Raw genomic sequence first — 18,362 nt, 5'->3', positions numbered from 1 at the left:
TCTTAATAGGTTTTCACCAGCAAGCTCTTAAGACACTCCAGGAATCACGACCTTCTAGTGAATATAACACAGAGCCTTCAACTTTCTGTAAACCTATGGTTCTCTAAAAGGAACAAAATGCCCACTTAACTAAACCTTGATGACATACCAATATTAGTCTAGTTTCCTTATTTGGGTGGGGAGGTTTTAAGTAGCGGTAAGATTTTTTTTTCACTCGGGGGATTTTGTGAAGAAAGATTCATTTATATGCTTCTATAGTTATGGATTTGGAAAGACTATTTCAAATTGTTTAATTAATTACTGGATCACTTATTTGATTGGAAAGCCATTGGCTTATAAGTTTCCCTTCCTATTTTACTTGAGGTCATCTACTTGAGTTGCTCAGAAGGATAGCATTCCTGTACCAACAGGGTGTAAGTGCGATTTTGGTTCAGAATAGTTTTGATTTTGGTGAATGGAAAATTAAAGCTACATATGTACTTATGCATACACACATGCACACACACACAACAACAACTAAAAAGCCCCGAATGGTCCTTCGGGATACATTATGGGTTAAATTAGTTCTGAGTCAGTAATGACTAAGTAGAATTTCCCAATATTTGGGAAAAAACTACTTTTGAATGCAGAGCAAATAATATGCCATTGTATCAAATGTTCTTTTCTGACAAATGAAGCAACTACAGAAAGCTTTATTTGTTCAAAGTCACCAATGTTGATGCAACAACAAAACAACCCCTAATACTACTTCAAAACAAGCATATCAAGTGTGATTTCCATTAGAATGTAGTTATTCATCGCAATAATAATCCAAAACAAAACAAAAACAACCTAAGACCCAAATTATACACACACATACATGCATATATAGCAATGCAAACAATTATTGAGCTTTATCTTCTGGACAAGAATACTAAGTTAGTCTCCATAAAATGCAATGACAATTCAAGGGCTTTTCTTGTTTGTCTCTTGGACCAGCACCAAGCTTGCCTCATGTCAGTTTTTCCATTTCATGAGAAAAATGAATTGCCCACGGCCGGCCGCCGGCTGCGGTCCCAACTATTGGTTCAGGATCAAGACTTGTGACCCCTTGGGTTGTTAGCCGCATCTGTATTCTTCTTGGATTTGCTGTCCTCAGATTCACTGTCAGATAAAGACTTCCTTATGTTACCATCTTTTTTCTTTACAAGATGTTTGAGAACTGAAAAATGGTTCCATTAATTTTGGACCATCTAAATCAGCTGTTCTCAACCTGTGGATCGTGGACCCCTTTGGGGGTCGAACGACCCTTTTACAGTGATGAAGTAGCAACGAAATTACTTTTACAGTGATGAAGTAGCAACGAAAATAATTTTATGGTTGGGGGTCACAACATGAAGAACTCTATTAAAGGGTCGCGGCATTAGGAAGGTTGAGAACCACTGATCTAAATTGTCTTCAGGTCCCCAAGTGTTATCAGCATCGGTAAGGCCTTCCATTTAGGAACTATTCCACTTTCCCATTTGCAACACGTCAGCCCAGTTCTTTTTCTACCATGACGTTTTCAGGTTCAACCTCTTTGACTGTTTTACTCTTCCCATTCTGTTTCTTTCTGTTTTTTGCAATGTCGTTTTCTTGGAGCCCACTTTTTATTACAGACTTGAGAAGCTTGTTATTCACTGTCTCCAAGCTATCACAGGTCTGTGGTGTCTCCTAGATGTTCATTGCCAAGTGCTTCCAAGCTATCACAGGTCTGTGGTGTCTCCTAGATGTTCATTGCCAAGTGCTTTACGTCCTTCTTACTTAGAGCAAGCAGTTGTGTCATCACAGGCTGTGAATTAGCCTTCCTCCAATCCTAATGTGGTATTCTTATTCATGTAGTCTAGTTTCTTGGATTATTTGCTCAACATACAGATTGAGTCATGAGTCTTAGGTTAAATGATTTTCCTAAGGTCACACAGCTGACACCAAAGTCGAATCCTGTGGTACTAGGGAAAATTAGGACAGGGGATAATTTTATATACATGACAATTATCCGCTGCCACTGCTATGGCTACTACTAGTCCCTCTACTATACCACTACTACTATAGTCACTACAGTCAAGAGATCAAAAGACATTGTATTAGGTAAATCTCCTGTATAAGACCACTTTAGAGTATTGAAGAACAAAGATGTTTCTTTGAGGACTAAGGTGCGACTGACCCAAGCCATAGTATTTCCCATAGCCTTATATGCATGTGAAAGTTGCACACTGAATAAGGAAGACCACAGAAGAATCGATGCATTTGAACTGTGGTGCTGGAGAAGACTATTGAAAGTACCATGGACGGCTGAAAAGACAAACTGATCTGCCTTGGAAGAAGTAAGGCCAGACTGCTCCTTAGAGACAAGGATGACAAGACTGTCTTACATACTGAGATAGAGTTTATTGTGCCAACCTGGCTGATAAACACATGTGGGATTAATTGAAGGGCAGAGAGATAAATGGCTCGGTGAGCCTTGCCTTTCTAGTTCTCAGGTCTCTTGCTCTCTGATGGTTGGACCAGGGTGCAGCTGCCTTATCCAGTTCCCTGCTCCAGCTGGCAAGGCTTACTTCCTGCAAGACATCCTTGAGGAGAAGCCACATGGCCCTACCCTGTGCAGCCCTGGGTGCTGGAGCAGCCACAGGGAGACCCCGGCCAGCTCTGAGATGCTTACACACTCACTGATTCGGATATTTTCCTGCATTCGGCATCATTGTGTGTGTTCTGTGAGATTGAGAAGGACTTTGTAAATTGGTGTTGGACATATGGACTAATGTTGGACTTAAGGGCTTAGACAGCACTGAGTCAGGATGCTTTCGTGCCGTTTATATAAAAGTCTCTCTTATATACATATGAGTTTCTTAAGATTTGTTTTTCTAGTCTACCCAGACTAGCATACATACTTTGGACATATTGTCAGGAGAGACCAGTCCCTGGAGAAGGACATCATGTTTGGCAAAGTGGAGGGGCAGTGAAAAAGAGCAAGGCCCTGAAAGAGATGAACTGACACAGTGGCTGCAACAATGGGCTCAGGCATAGGGGTGATTATGAGGATGGCACAGGACCGTGCGGTGTTTCATTCTTTGTGCATATGGTCGTTATGAGTAGGAGCCAACTCAATGACACTTAACAACAACAACAACAATAACTACTACTACACTATAGTATACTACTACTAATTATCTAGTAGTAGTAGAAGAAACTATATTGTGGGCTCAGTTCATTGCTGAGCTTCAGATCCATCTGGGCATGTTAGGAAGACTGGCAGTCTACTGAAATCTTTATCGTACAGATATGAGCGACTCTAGTTAACAGGTATTGTTTATCGTACAAGTATGGGTGACTCTAGATAACAGCTATTGTTTTGGCCTGTCCAGCCTCCTTTTAAGGCTCAGTTAGATCTCTCTTCTGCTATTAGCATCTCAGATTTCCTTTGAGAACCATTCTATCTGGCTCTGGCTTTAGTGGGGCTTCTGATTGTATCACCTGGTTTTCCTGGTCATAAAAATTGGCACATATAGGAGTTACCTACTTCTGTAGAACAACTAGCCTCATATTTCACTAGCTTGGAGTCAGCCAGCTGCTAGCCAAAAGGCTGGCACTCTTGGGTCCACTCAGAGTTGTGTTGGAAGAAAGAGTTGGTGACCTACTTGCAAACAATCAGGGACATCTCAAAATCTTCACTGACATCCTGTTCATTCCCACTCATAGAGACTCTCTAGGTCAAGGCCCTGCTCTGTGGGTTTATGAGACTATAAATCTTTACAGGAATAGAAAGCCTCATCTTTCTCCCACAGAGCAGCTGCTGGTTTTGAACTGCCAACCTTGCAATTAGAAACCCAATGCTAGGGCAATGAATGTACAAATGTGCTTTACACAATTGATGTGTGTATGGATTGCGATAAGAGTTGTATGAGCCCCTAATAAAATGATTAAAAAAAAAAAAGAAACCCAATGCTACCACAACAGCTCTTTGAGTAGAAAACATACTAATTTCAAACTGAAAATACTTATTTCACAATTTCTGGATCTGGAATTGGGAAGTGGTTTAGCTGGTTGGTTCTGGCTGCAGGTGATAGTCCAGATGCCATGGAGACTGGAATCATTTGAAGGCCTGACGTGAGCTGGCCAATTTGTTCTACGTGGGCGCACTCACATGGCTTCTGACAAGAGACCTCGGCTCCTGACCACCTGGGCCTTGCCTTGGGGCACAGGTGGACACATGCTTCCCTCCGTGTGTGGTGCAAGAAAAGAGCAAAGAGGAAGCTGCAGTGTGGGTTATGACCTCGAGTCAGAAGCCCATGCCATCACACGTGTCTTATTCCATTGGTCACCAGGTGAGGACATCAGAAACAAAAGAAAGCCACCTGTTTCTATTGAATTGATTCCAACTCATAGCACCCTAGAGAATAGTAGAATGGCCCTGTAGGGTTTTCAGGGCTGTCATAATTACAGGAGCAGCGTGTCACATTTTTCTCTCATGGGGCAACTGCAGTGTATGAAGAGACCTTTCACTTTGCAATGAGTGTGTAACCACTGAGCAACCTGGGCTCCTAGGGGCCATCACACAGGCTGTTGTAACTCTTGACAACCCCCCCAGCCCCCAAGCATCATATCCTCTCTTTGTGGCCACTGATTTGTTCAAGGGATGGGCATATGACCCAAGCAAGGCCAATCAGAGGGCTTCTCTCAGATTTGTTGATAAGGGGCTGGGAGTGAGCCTTTCTCGTTTTCCTTGGATCTCAAGCCTGAAGCTTTGTGGTGATCCCATTCCTACCACACAGTAGAAGCCCTTATATAGTGGGAGAGAATGAGGCCAGATTGAGAAAAATGTGGAGTTAAGAGTTGGAAACAGAGAATGAAATGACAACATTTTTGAGGGGACCCTGCAATCCTCCATGCCTGAAATTTACCCGTGGATTTTCCAGTAACACAGGCAAATAAAACACAATTTCCAAACTCACTGCCATCGAATCTATTCCCACACAGTGACCCTATAGGGCACAGTAGAACTGCCCCGGTGAGTTTCTGAGACTGTAAATCTCTATAGGATTATATAGCCTCATCTTTCTCCCTCACAGCACCTAATGCATTCAAACTGCACATCGTTGGGTTAGCAGTTCAATGTATAACCAGAGCTGCTTACACAAGCCAATACATTTCCCTTTTTGCTCTAGCCAGTTGAGTTAGTTTTCTGATTCTTGTCATGGAAAGGGCTTGGATTCAGACATGGCTTGAGGAGGTTCTTGGGAATGAACTTGGCTTCTAGGACTAGAAAGTCAAACTCAGCACAGTGACAGAGACTTCCCTATGAAGAGGAACCCCCCGGAAAGGGATTGGTTACTACTATCTTGTAGCTTCACTCCTTTGGACCCAGGTCTGAGTCCTATGGTTAAAGATGGAGGGTTAAAAAAACGAAAGGTGGGAAAATAAGTTTCATTGCAAATTTGGTATGTTTTTGGGTGAAAACAGTCCTAAATTTGTACCCCTGTGACAAAGGGGGAGGAGGGAGATTCACTTCCAGTGCTTCTGCAGAAGCTCAGCAGGGCGTGTCAGCCTTGTGAAGGCTCAAAGCCACCTGTGGGCTCAAAGTCATAGCTGATGCTCTAGGGAGAGTGGCTGCCTGGCTGCCATCAGCACTGCTATGGCCATGGGCCTGGTGCCTGAATGCTAAACATACGCTGTTCTGTAGTAGAATTCTCATCTCCCATTCAGGAGACCTAGACCAATGTACCTCGAGTGCAGCCACCACCTGTCTGTCAGAGGAGGTTTGTGTGTTGCTGGGATGCTGGACAGGTTTCAGTGGAGCTTCCGGACTGAGACACGGAAGAAAGGCCCGGTGATCTACTACCAAAAAGCAGTCAATGAAAATCCAATGGATCATGACCATGTGATCTGCATGGAGATCTCGCACGGCAGATACTCTAAATAAGAATATATTGGTGGAATGAAAATCAAATTGAATGAAAACATCATTTCTGGCACCTTTCAAATGAACATGCAATGAAAAGAAAAACTTTGAATCATTAACATGCTAAGAGAAACATTTTCCATTTTGACTTACATTCTCCTAAATAATATTTAGGTTTTTAAAATGCTTTACTTACATTGTAATAAAAGTATGGAGAATAGCAAATAACTAACTAACTAAATACAATGTTTTACTTACATAGAACCACAGTTTATTACAAAAGACAGCAAACCAAGGAAATCAATCAACTTTGCTCCGTTCAAGGAATTCGACTGCTTTTAGAAAAATATACAGTAAAAGAACATTTAGGGTGCTTGTCGCTTTTGGACAGTAGATGGCAGTGGGAGACAACTGTGAAGCTATTCTTGCTACTTGGAAGAAACTCACCCAGGGTAATCTTCTCTCTATTCAGGAGAGAACCCCAAAGGCATCAGGGTTCTATAGTGTAGTGGTTATCACGTCTGCTTTACACGCAGAAGGTCCTGGGTTCGAGCCCCAGTGGAACCATGATAAGCATTTTGTTTTGGGAAGGGGGGCTTAAGCACCCTAAGACTATCCCAAAGATCAGTGGTTCAAACTCACCAGCCGCTTACCAAGAGAAACAGGAGGCAATTTGCTCCCATAAAAATTTACAACTATGGATTTAAATAGTAGTCAGATTTACAGGGTCGTTATCAGTTATAGAGCCCATGGCAATGAGTTTCTTTAAAATCACATCGCCTAGGCTAGGAGATTAGGGAATCTCCTGGATGAAGAAAAAATAAAATGAACTTGTGGAGGAAGAAGGGGAAAAGATGAGATGTCCTTCCCCTGGGATGGGAGGGAGCAGTTGTTTTTGATATATATTAATTTCAGAGAGAGTCTTTTACATTCCATTGTGAGGGGTCCAGCTCTTTGGATCCATTAACGCTTAAAATCACAAACACGCCTACCAGGGAATGCGTTTTTTTCATCATGAATGCCTTTCTGGGCATTAATTTGTCACCTTGATTTTAATACAAACCACTCTCTGACAACAAAGAAATTTGACAATCAAAATTTGGGAGGGGAATAAACCCGGGAGGACATAAGCCACAGTCGGGTCTTTGGGCACATGGGATGCGGGAAGTCCGGAAGGGAAGGAGAGCTGGGCTTGCTGAGAAGCATTTGCTGGTGGTGGGGGAGGAGGCGGAGATGTCCGGGGATCCTGGCATTGAGGCAGGAGGACATTCTTTGCTTCCCCCTGGACCTGTCTTAGAGGACAGCCTGGCGTCACCAGCAGCAGCGTGTTCACAAATAGATCCAGGAGAGTAGACTATACGATTATACTGTACAAATTCCGGCCCACGGGGGTGATCCATCGTGGTCTATATCTTTGCCTCTCAGACGTGGTCCCCAGAGCTGCCACACTGGAAACGCCTGAGAGCATGTTCAAAATGCAGAGTCTCAGGCCCCGGAGACTAAATTCACTCACTTTCCCTTGTCTGCTTAGCTGATTTGAAGTTTGGGGAAAGCTAGCAGGTCTATAGAACGACGGCAGTTGACCAGAGTTACAAAACCAACAAACAAGAGCACAAAGCAAAAACAAAATTAATTTAAACAAAGGGATCCAAATCAAGGAAACGAATCATCTTTGCTCCCGTCCAGCAAACACACAGCGAAGGGACTTGGGAGGAGGATTGGGGGATGGGGTGAGGGTGGGGGTGCGGCAGCCTGATGCTGTCACTAGATGCCATCCGGCACTAGATGGCAGTGTGGGACAACTACGGAGGAGAGAGGAGAGAGCCATAGTCACACCAGCAGTCTTCTAATTGATCGGGGCCTGGATCAACTTAAGGAAGCCTTCTGGATGAAGAAAGAGAAAAGCAGTTTGTAGAGGAAGAGCGGGGAAAAGACGACAAGAATCTTCCAGTAGATGGGAGGAAGTTGCTTTGAGGCAGGAATTCTTTCTTCAGCCTCCCTTGAATTCTTGCTTCCTCAACGCTCGAGAGCTCTCATCTCTGTATTTTAGCCCTGTGGTCCTGGTTTCTCTTACTGTCAAGGACATGAAAGTGTCTTCCTTTAACGTGGGGTCTTCCCACGTGGGGTCAGAGATGACTGAAGAGGAGGAGGAGGAGAATATGGTCCCAGGGGTGGGGAATGGAGACAACCTAACACAACTATAATTTGGGGTTCACTGGGAGGAATAAACCTCCATTTATTTCTCTAGTGCCATCATGAAACACTTTCCCCATAATTCCGTTTCTTGCTGGATGTCAGGGGCGCTTCTCTCATCTGGCTTTTTCAGACTTAGAGGAGATAACTGTGTATCAACTTGGGTCCACTCCGGAGGGAGAAACCACAGTCATTTGAACCAGGAAACTTGTTGAGACTATACACTGCAGAACATGTACCAATTCGACAGTTTCTTCATGTCCAATGGCATGCTACTGACTCCATTCTCCAAGCTGTGCTACCATTCTCATGCTCCTTTTCCAAAATATTCCTCTCCCATAAGCATAAACTCAGTGCTTCCTGAGTTCTTATCTAATCTTTCAAGCTACTGTTGTCAGTCTCATTCTTCATAGATAGTTCTTTAAAAAAATAGGATAATGCTCAACACAGGCTTTCTTTACTGAATGAGTTAAACTATCATTTGGTTTTATGAAGGCTTCAGGGGATATGTGTTTGGTTTAAGGTTTAAAGGTTACCTCAGGGCAATAATTTCAGGGGGTCATCCAGCCTCCATGGCTCCAATGTTAACTACTGTGGAGATGGCTGGTAGGTTTAACCAAGTGCTTGCGTGGCACTGACCATACGAAGAGGGAGAGAAAACGAACGACTCAGCATGCCAGTCCCAGAATGTTGATGATGGAAGCAGATGATTGATTCTCCAACGGTATTCCACATTAACTGCCACAGAGCAGTCTGGAAAAGGGAAGGAAACCTGGATGGGGCAGTTGGAAGGAAACAGGGTCTTGGAGGCTGCTTGGGATTTGGACAGGGCTGAGAAGAAACAACATGGCTAACCGTGAACAGGAATCTTGAATGCATGGTGATAGCCAGTCACCAGGCATTTCGGTGGCTCCACATTCATGGCTGAGGAGGGAAAACTGGTAAGCCCAAAGCTTCTCTCTCCCTAACTGGGTCTTCCTATCCCGGGTCTCCACTTTTCAGGCAAGGAGCAGCCTCCACAAGGGCCTCCCAGGTCCCTTGAGGAGGCTAGCGCTTCCTTTGTGGAGTGTGGGCAGTCGTCATAAAGCTTTTCTTAGCCAAGTAGTGACACGATCCAAGCTGTGACTTAGGCAGATACATTTGATGGCACCACCAAGATGGACTGAGGGGGAGAGAGAGCTGGAGACGGGAGAAACTCCAAGAGGCCAAAGTGATTGTCATGACACGCTAAGGCAACCGTGAGCCCCTGAGTGGGAAGAAGGGACAAAATGAAAAGAAAGCTGAGAAATCCTTGCCAGAACTAGGCAAATGGGTGCATTCAGAGGGTTAAGGAGAAAGTCAAGAGGCCCCGAGGTTTGGGAGAAGAGCCCCGTGTCCTAGTGGTTACACATTGGGCTGCTCACCGCCACATCAGCAGTTTGAAACCACCAGCCACTTCTCGGGAGAAAGACGAGATTTTCTGCTCCCAGCAGGTGTCTCGCAAGGTCAGCCGTTTGAAAGCCCCAGATACTCCACAGCAAAAAGGTAGACTTTCTACTCCTGTATAAGAGTGAACAGCTTCAGAAACTCACGGTGGGGGGGGGGGCAGGGGGTCTACCCTGTCCTATAGGGTCGCTGGGTGTCGGCATCCACTCGATGGCAGTAAGAATAGATGCGAAACAAGGGAACAGGTAAAATGGCAGCCAACCGAGAGAATGAAAGATTAGGGAGCACTCCAGGTCCTGGTCTCCTCCGTGGAAAATAGCAGTTTGACCACAGACCCTCCGCTATCTTTCATTCCTGTCCTAAGTCTCCACTCTGCTCCCAAACCTTCCAAAATCCAATAAACAAACAAAACATCAGATCAATGTCCATTCACAGGACAAGGTAGAACTGGCCCTGTGAGTCTCTGAGCCTGGTCACCCTTCTACAGGAGTGGAAAGCCCCACCTTTCTCCCGAGGAGCAGACGGTGGTTGCTGACTGCTGACCTTCGGGAGAGCTAGCCCAGCACCTAACCACCCAGCCGCCAGGATGCTTCTCATCCACAGCCGTCGCTCCTGCGGCCTTGCTTCGCCAACATTGCAATGTTTACAAACTGAAGATCTGGGGCAACCCTGTGTCACAGTCTAGCAGCGTCTTTTTTTTTCCCAACAGCATACGCTCACCTCATGGCTCTGTGTCAGATTTTGATCATTCTCACAATATTTCAAACTTCTTCATAATGTTTTTTTTGCACATATAATGGACTACAGGATGAAGTAAACAGAACTTTTTAGATACATTGGGAACAACAACAAAAATGCAGGTGGCTCATTTCGTTGCCATCGCTGTTGTATTGCAGGACCACGGAACCAAACCTGCAATATCTCCGAGGTATGCTTGCATCTGTAAATTACCCAAATAATGATGTCATCTTCCTCGACAACCAGGCAGCACATTTCTTACCCCTCTATTGGTTCTGCCCAAAGGCAATTCTGGAGTCACCCTCCCTAGGTTACTATGTGGACTCCATCCATTGGGTCCAAGTTTGCAAAACCTCTAGCTCCTGGTCACTCCTGTGTGGTCGCCACAGTCGTCTTCTGCCCACACCGTGATAATTTCAGCAGAAAAGCAGGGGAGGTTGACCATATGTTCCTGAAGTGGAGCAGTAAAGAAAACAGGACAAGGGCATGGGAACTGGAGGAGGCAGGCAAAGGCGTTGCTGTGTGTCATTGAAGAGAGAAGGAAGCCACTAACGTGGCTGGAAAGGGAAGAAATTCTCATAGAGCTGAGAACGTGGAAGGGGCAGGGAGGATTTAAATCAGGAGCACCAAATGAAAGAGTTTGCCTTTCTTTTATTAAAAATATATTTTATGTCTTTGGAAGCAAGAAAAATCTTAAATAGCAATTAACAGTACCGCATAGGCTCGTGTGTAAGTCGAGTTTTTCAGCACATTTGTAATGCAATTTTTGTCATAAAATTAAGTGCCTCGGCTGATATCTGGGTCGGCTTATAATCGAATATATACGGTACTTAGTGAAGAAGGCCATCATGCCAAACATATTATTACTGAAACTGATTCTTCGCTGAATCATTGAAGTTTGTAATGCATGAATCTGATAAAGGCGTGTGTGCTTGTACTGTACATGTATGCTAAATATGATTTAACAAATTTCTTTAACTCATTTGGTTCTAGCTAGAAATTCTATTTAGGGCAATCTTCTGAGGAGCTAAAGGGGTTACTAAACCTGCCTAAAATAGTCTGGTTTCTTCCAGAAAGAAGAAGGAAATAGAGAAATGATGCATGACTATTATACTGAACTCCTGAATTCCTTTAAACATTATGTGTTTCTTTAAATTTATTTTCAGTGGCAACATACATAACCAAACACACATCCGTTTACAATTTCTACATGTGCATTTCAATGACATGGACTACATACTTCACAACGTATCAACTTTCTCTCTCAATCCTTATTGTTGCATTATCATTAACATAAGGTCTTTGGCCCATAAAGTTCATCTGTTCTTTAGCTGGACTGTTGTCGCTTTGAACTCATTTACACACACACACACACACACACACATCCTGGAGCATAGGGGTTATGTGTTGGGCTGTTAACCACAAGTTTGAAACCACCAGCTGCTCCTCTGGAGAAAGACCGGGCTTTCTACTCCGACCAAAGGTAACAGTCTTGGAAACTCACAGGGACAGATCTATTTTGTCCTATAGGATCACTATGTGTCAGCATCAACCAGATGACACTGAGTTTGGTTTTGGTTATAAACACACACACACACACACACACACACACACACACACTTCAGGGTAAGTCCAAAAGTATTGCTACAAAATGTTAGAAACCCTAATTAAACAAAAATATCAAAATGTGAAACTATGCCTAATAAAATGTTAAAAAAATAAATAAAAATAAAAAATAAAAACACACACACAAAAAAAATGTGAAACTATGTCTGGACATATCCTTCATTTAGATCTATGTACTGCTGAAGATACTGTTTCCACCTCTCTAACCCTTTCCTGGAGAAGTTTACACTCTGACTTACACTATGTCAAAATGGGTGGTTTGGAAATTTTTGAGGGACTCAAATCTTGTTCCTTTTCAATGTTCTTTGTGTTTGGGAAACAACATGAAGTCTGAAGAGGCAAGATCAAGGCTGGATGAAGGCTTGGGTGAGGTTTCCCATTGAAGTTATCCTAGGACAGCCCTTCCTACCACTGAAGAATTAGCTGGTGCATTGTTGTGGTGGGAAAAAAATTCCTTCAGCACATTTTTTCCTGGCTTTTTTCTTACCAACGCCATTTCCAAGTTTTGCAAGACATCTTAATGAGCCGTGGGATCATGCTTCAAGAAAATCTTTCAAGATCAAGATTACCCCTTTGTAATTCCCAAAAAGGACTCCGTAACCTTTCATACCCTCCCCCCTTTCAAAATCTATCTGAGTGGCTAGATGACAGATTTTAAAGCTTCACGAACTCAACAGTGCAGGTTAACTACTCTTGGCTCCAGTCCTGGAATAGGCACAAAGTTGTGGGAAGGCCTGTCAGACTTGGGAAAAGTCTCTGAACCATTAAGTATTTTTTATTCTGACGGGATCAGGGGAAGCCATTGCTGGCCATTCTAGCTGGACCCAAGGTCCAATCTCCTTCGTTCCACGGCCTGGTTACATACACTGAAACACTAGGAAATGTTAAAGAATACTGACGCATCTGGGAAGCACCTTGATGCCACGGGTGAACATGGAGGACATCATGCTGAGGGAAATCAGTGGAGCAAAAAGGACAAATAATGTATGAGACCACTATTATGAAAAGTCAAGAAAAGGTTTTTACACTAAAAGGAATACGCTTTGATGGGTACCAAGGGTAGGGGAGGATGGAAGGGAAAGTTACTGACTACAGGGTAGATAAAAATGTAAGAGGGAAACAACAACAACAACAACAACAATAAAATCAAGTCACTGCCACCTAGTCCATACTGACTCACAGGGACCCTAGAAGACAGGGTAGAACTGCTCCTGTGGGTTTGTGAAACTGTCACTCTTCATGGGAGTAGAAAGCCTTGTTTTTCTCCCAAGGACCAGCTGGTGCTTTTGAACTGCTGATCTTGTGGTTATCAGCCCAACATATAACCACTATGCCACTAGGAGATCAGCAAAAATGATCGCTGAGCAAGACATTGGGGGGGAGGGGTCGTGTTGCAAGAGGTAAAGGCCACAGAGGCAAATGGTGTTGCACCATCCTGAAATCGTGGTGATCTACACTAAATGTTTAGAGAGATGTGCAGGCAGAACAGGTGTGAGAGGAAGAGGGAGGGTATACATATCCACAAATAGAGATTTGACAGAGGATATTTGTATGTGTTCATTACACTTGGCTGCAAATATATTTGTTAATGTGGTAGAGGGTACAGGGAGCAAAGCTGTGAAAACTCCTTAGATATAGTCAAACACTTTGAGGGCCTGGGGATTAAGGGGGGGGGGAACCCCAAGGTCCATTGGCATAACATTGTTCACAAAGACAATGTTCTACATCTTACCATCATCTAGGTGTAACTATTGGTCTCTCCATGCCTGAAGGAGAGAAGAATGATGAACATATTTAGTTCAGTGGACTAATGGACCATGCAAAGCATCAGTCAACACAACCGTGAGACCAAAAGAACTAGATGGTGCCCAGCTATGACTACCAACACCTCTGAAAAGGATTACATTAGATGGTCTTTTATAGAGTGGGAGAAAAATATGGAACAGAGCTCCAAATTATAAAAGAGATAAGACTTACAGGTCATTAGAGACTAGTAGAAACCCCAAGCCTTAGTCACCCTTTAAGTTTGGAACTGAACTCACCCCCATGTGAGAATAATCAACCATTTCAGAGCAAAAGGGCAGCATTTACCCAAGGACCAATTTCAGAGAGTTAGGAAGGAAGAATGGAAACAGGAAACAGGAGGATGTGGGATAAGTGATGGCACATTGAAGGGATTGCGCCATTAGAATGAGTTGAAACAAAATGTATATGAACTGTTGAATGTAAAACTGATGCTCTGCTATGGAAACTTACACCTAATTCACACACACGATTTTTTTGAAGTCACCCTGCTGATGAGCAGCTGGACTGGTCACTAAGTGGAGGATATGCGTGAGAATGGAATGTAGAACGGCAGGGAAGGGCCCACATGTGGGTCCCCCTCCCCACTGTAATGAACGGAATGAATGCATGTAAAACACACTATTGAAAATTTCATAATCTTAGAACATTGGAAGAGTTCATTATAATCTCTGATTAATGCAGGAAGATATACAGATATATATCTTCCTGCATTAATATAGATAGATAGATTGAAAGATTGATTTTGTCAAAGGACACAGGATGATCATGGATCATGGGGAAACTATTATGAGGAAGTTTTAAGCAAATGAAAAGTCTCACTAGTGAGAAAGGGGCTAGGAAAGGTGTTTTATTTGGTTTTCATTTCCCCCCATCAAAACAATGTACCTGCTCATTCTTGGGGGGTAGTAAGGACTGTCCTACAAGAATTTCATTAAAGAACCTGATCCCATCCACCCTACAGTCTTTCAGGCTTCTTTCTGTTCTCAGCCCTCAAAGAGCATTTCAAAGGAACACACTGTTAGTCTCTCCAGGATGTTGAAACTGCTGTTTTGACGTGGTGAAAATCAAAGGGCGCAGAATTCTTTGGAGAAGAGTGAGACAGATGGAAACAGTGTCTTCTGAAGTGTATACACTAGATGGAGGATATGTCAAGAAAGAATGGCTTTACACAGCTATGTCAAGAACAATAGCTTTACGTTTTGATATTTTCGTTGAATACAGATTTTGTTATTCTATAGCAGTACTTTTTGACCAAAGAGAGAGAAGAGCTTCGTTTTCTCTTAGAAATAAGGTTACAGAGGCGCCTCTGTCAGGCAGGAAAAGCACATTTAATGGCTTTGCCAGAAACACTGTACTTTCGTGGCGCCCAATCACTATACATGACGGCAGTGTCCTATGGAAAAAGCTGTTCCATTTGGATATGGAATGCTAGGGACTCATCTTGCCTGTGGATCCTCCTCCTCTTGCCCAGATGTTCCCCTTCTCAAGGGCAGTGGAAGTGTCACTTCCTTCACTCGAACGTGCCTTTGGAGGCTTGTGTGTCTAGGAACAGACGTGGATGATGCAAAAAGTGGTCAGGGATGGGTGGGTCTGGGAGCAGAGGGGGACAGAAGGGAGTGGTGACAGGTTCCCTTATGGGGTCTAGGATGATCTCTCGACCCCTTCTTGATTCTTTAGCTGGGCTCATGGATGGCCTACTTGCTTCCTGTCATCGTACTACTGCCAACCACTGCTTCTAATCTCTTTCTTCCCTCATCTGTAGTGGAGCTGCACGTGGTCTCAGTGTTTATTCTTTTTATTTTTTTTTTAACATTTTATTAGGGGCTCATACAACTGTTATCCCAATCCATACACACATCAATTGTGTAAAGCGCATTTGTACATCGTTTCTCAAAACATTTTCTCTCCATTTAAACCCCCGACATTAGGTCCTCATTTTTCCCCTCCCTCCCCGCTCCCCCCTCCCGCATGAGCCCTTGATAGTTTATAAATGGGTATTTTGTCATATCTTGCCCTGTCCGACGTCTCCCTTCATCCACTTTTTGGTTGTCTGTCCCCCAGGGAGGAGGTCACACACAGTTCCATGTAATCGGTTCCCTCTTTCCTACCCATTCTCCCTTTACCCTCCCTGTTTTGCCACTCACACCACTGGTCCTATAGGGCTCATCCGTCCTGGATTCCCTGTATTTTCAGTTCCTATCTGTACCAGTGTACCTCCTCTGGTCTAGCCAGTCTTGTAAGATAGAATTCGAGTCATGGTAGTGGGAGCGGGGAGGAAACCTTTAGGAACTAGAGGAAGGTTGTATTTCTCATCATTGTTACACTCGCACCCTGACTGGCTCATCTCCTCCCCGAGACCCCTCTGAGTGTTTATTCTTTACATTCAAAACCACTTCACATTGGAAAAATGTAGTCTATTCTAGAACTGTCGGGCTTTGGTGTGAAGGACTGTGAGGGTTCCTTCTGGTGAGAAGTTGGATAAAATCTGGGGTCACAAGTTGAGAACTGAGGACATTATTGTGCCCCGTGTGTCTCTCCACAAGGAAAACGATTAGAAGGGGCCCTAGTCCCCCAATGCCAGTACTGGATGGAATCCTCTGGGGGGCAGGAACAAATTAGCAAGGTTCTTCATTTAGAGATTCCTCTGAGATTATCTCAGCCAGTATCAGAGCCTGTTTGTTGAATGAAAAAATGTCACCCTCTATCCTAATAAAACTTGCTAAATTAGAAAACGTTCATCCACTTCACATTTCCTCCTGGAACATTCCCCCTTTCTATTTTGAATATGGGATGAATTCTGAGTGGGGAAAGAGAGAGCGAGCGAGACATTTTTTTTGCAGGCTGAGTCTCCAAGAAACAGACTCAGAGGGAGACAGATGTTTATTCAAACCTGCTATTGAGAGCAACAGCAGTGGGATAAAGGGGAGGAAAGCTGCGATGCAGGATCAATCACAGCTTCCAGGAAGTTCTGGAGCTAAAATTTGCTAGGACCCTGCCCTTGTGGGTTGTCCTGGGTTGGGCCAAGGTGGCCACGCCTTCCTATCCTTGCATTCATCAGCCAGTGGCATATGAATTCTTTGGGGCCAGGTGGCTCTCTGCAGCTGAGACAAACAGCTGAAGGCTGCCTGCAATAACACTTGCAGCAGCCAGGGCAACACATGCTTTAGTGAAGAGAGAGCTGCCTGGCGCACCCGGGTTGGGGGGGTGGGGTGGGGGGCGGGGGTCTGTGACAAGACTCAAAGGACAAGAACTATGAATTGACAGTGTAAAATTAAAAATAAAAGACACACCTGCTTTCATTGTGATCCTTGTATCATTTCACTGTTTCCTTCAGCAGGTGGAGCCACAGGCAGCAATCCAGGTGCCAACACATCTGGTGCTGCGGTCTGAGGCTAGGCACAGAGGCAGACCTTTCTCCTTCTGCCAAGGCTTCCGCCCCAACCATGAAGAAACGGAGATGGAAACGTGTTGCTCATCAATATTGATTTTTTTTTAGTATTGATTTTTTTAAGAGGTGATCCAAGTACTGATTTATTCTGATTCAAAAGACGCCACCTTAGGCTTAGTGTAAAAAAAGTACATCAGGGCAATGAATGTACAAATGTGCTTTACACAATTGAAGTATGCATGGATTGTGATAAGAATTGTATGAGCCCCTAATAAAACGATTAAATATAGATAGATAGATAGATATCATGCATAAACGATATGTGGTTAGTGTGCCATCAAGTCGGCTCTGACTCTTAGCGAACCTATATGGACAACAGAACAAAGCATGGCTCAGGCCTGCACCGTCCTCCAAATGGATGCTCTATTTGAACCCAGCCACTGTGCCAATTCGTTTAGTCAAAGAGCTTCCTCTTTTCTGCTGCCCCCCGACTTTACCAAGCAGGATGGATTTTCCCAGAACCTGGTCTCTCCTGGTAATATGTCCTAGGTATGTGAGCTCCTGGCTTCTAAGGAGCAGTCTGGTTGTACTTCCCCAAAGACAGATTTGTTTGTTCTTCGGGCAGTTCATGGTGTTTTCAATAGTCATCACCAGCACCAAACAAAACAAGACATAAAGGGAAAATCATCCACAAGTTCATCAACCAAAGCCAATCAGTGCTAACTTTTAGCATATTTTTCTAATATTCTCTTGGAATGTTGTTATATAAACCTGTGAGAGCTGAAATTCAACGGGATTGCCTTGGTTTTTTCTGGGTCTTGAAAGTTTTTCACCTTTGACCTGGTTTAGTCTTACCACTTTTGTATCACTCATTTCAGTGGAAAATACTCGAGTTTTATTTTTCTGGCAAATTTCTACTTTGCACATTCCAGTTTACGGAGGTTTTACTGTTAAACACACACACACAAACACACACAAATGAAATTAAAAGATAATGGAAAATTTCCATGAACTTTTTAAAACTCCTTGGTATATAGCCACCAATTGACCTCATGTTGGAATTTTGAGAGACAGCCATGTATCATGATTAAAAACATGAACTTTACAAATCTGTCTAGACCAGAGCATGTACATGGGTACAGATAAGAGCTGGAAACACAGGGAATCCAGGACAGATAAACTCCTCGGGACCAATATTGAGAGTAGCCATACTAGGAGGGTAAGGGGAAGGTGGGGGGAGAAAAGGGGAACCGATCACAATGATCTACATAT

At 43.7% G+C, this 18,362-nt stretch overlaps 1 non-coding gene across 1 annotated transcript; it reads left to right on the top strand.

Moving 5' to 3' along the window:
• Window positions 1–6,408: 6,408 nt before the first annotated feature.
• TRNAV-UAC lies at window positions 6,409–6,481 on the top strand. Its single transcript has one exon. It is a non-coding gene; the product is annotated as a tRNA-Val (tRNA).
• Window positions 6,482–18,362: the final 11,881 nt, after the last annotated feature.

Source organism: Echinops telfairi, unplaced genomic scaffold (genome assembly GCF_000313985.2).
Source record: "Echinops telfairi isolate 266 unplaced genomic scaffold, ASM31398v2 ScPeMD7_53;HRSCAF=182, whole genome shotgun sequence".
Classification (NCBI taxonomy): domain Eukaryota; kingdom Metazoa; phylum Chordata; class Mammalia; order Afrosoricida; family Tenrecidae; genus Echinops; species Echinops telfairi.
This window is presented reverse-complemented; position numbering and strand designations above follow the sequence as displayed.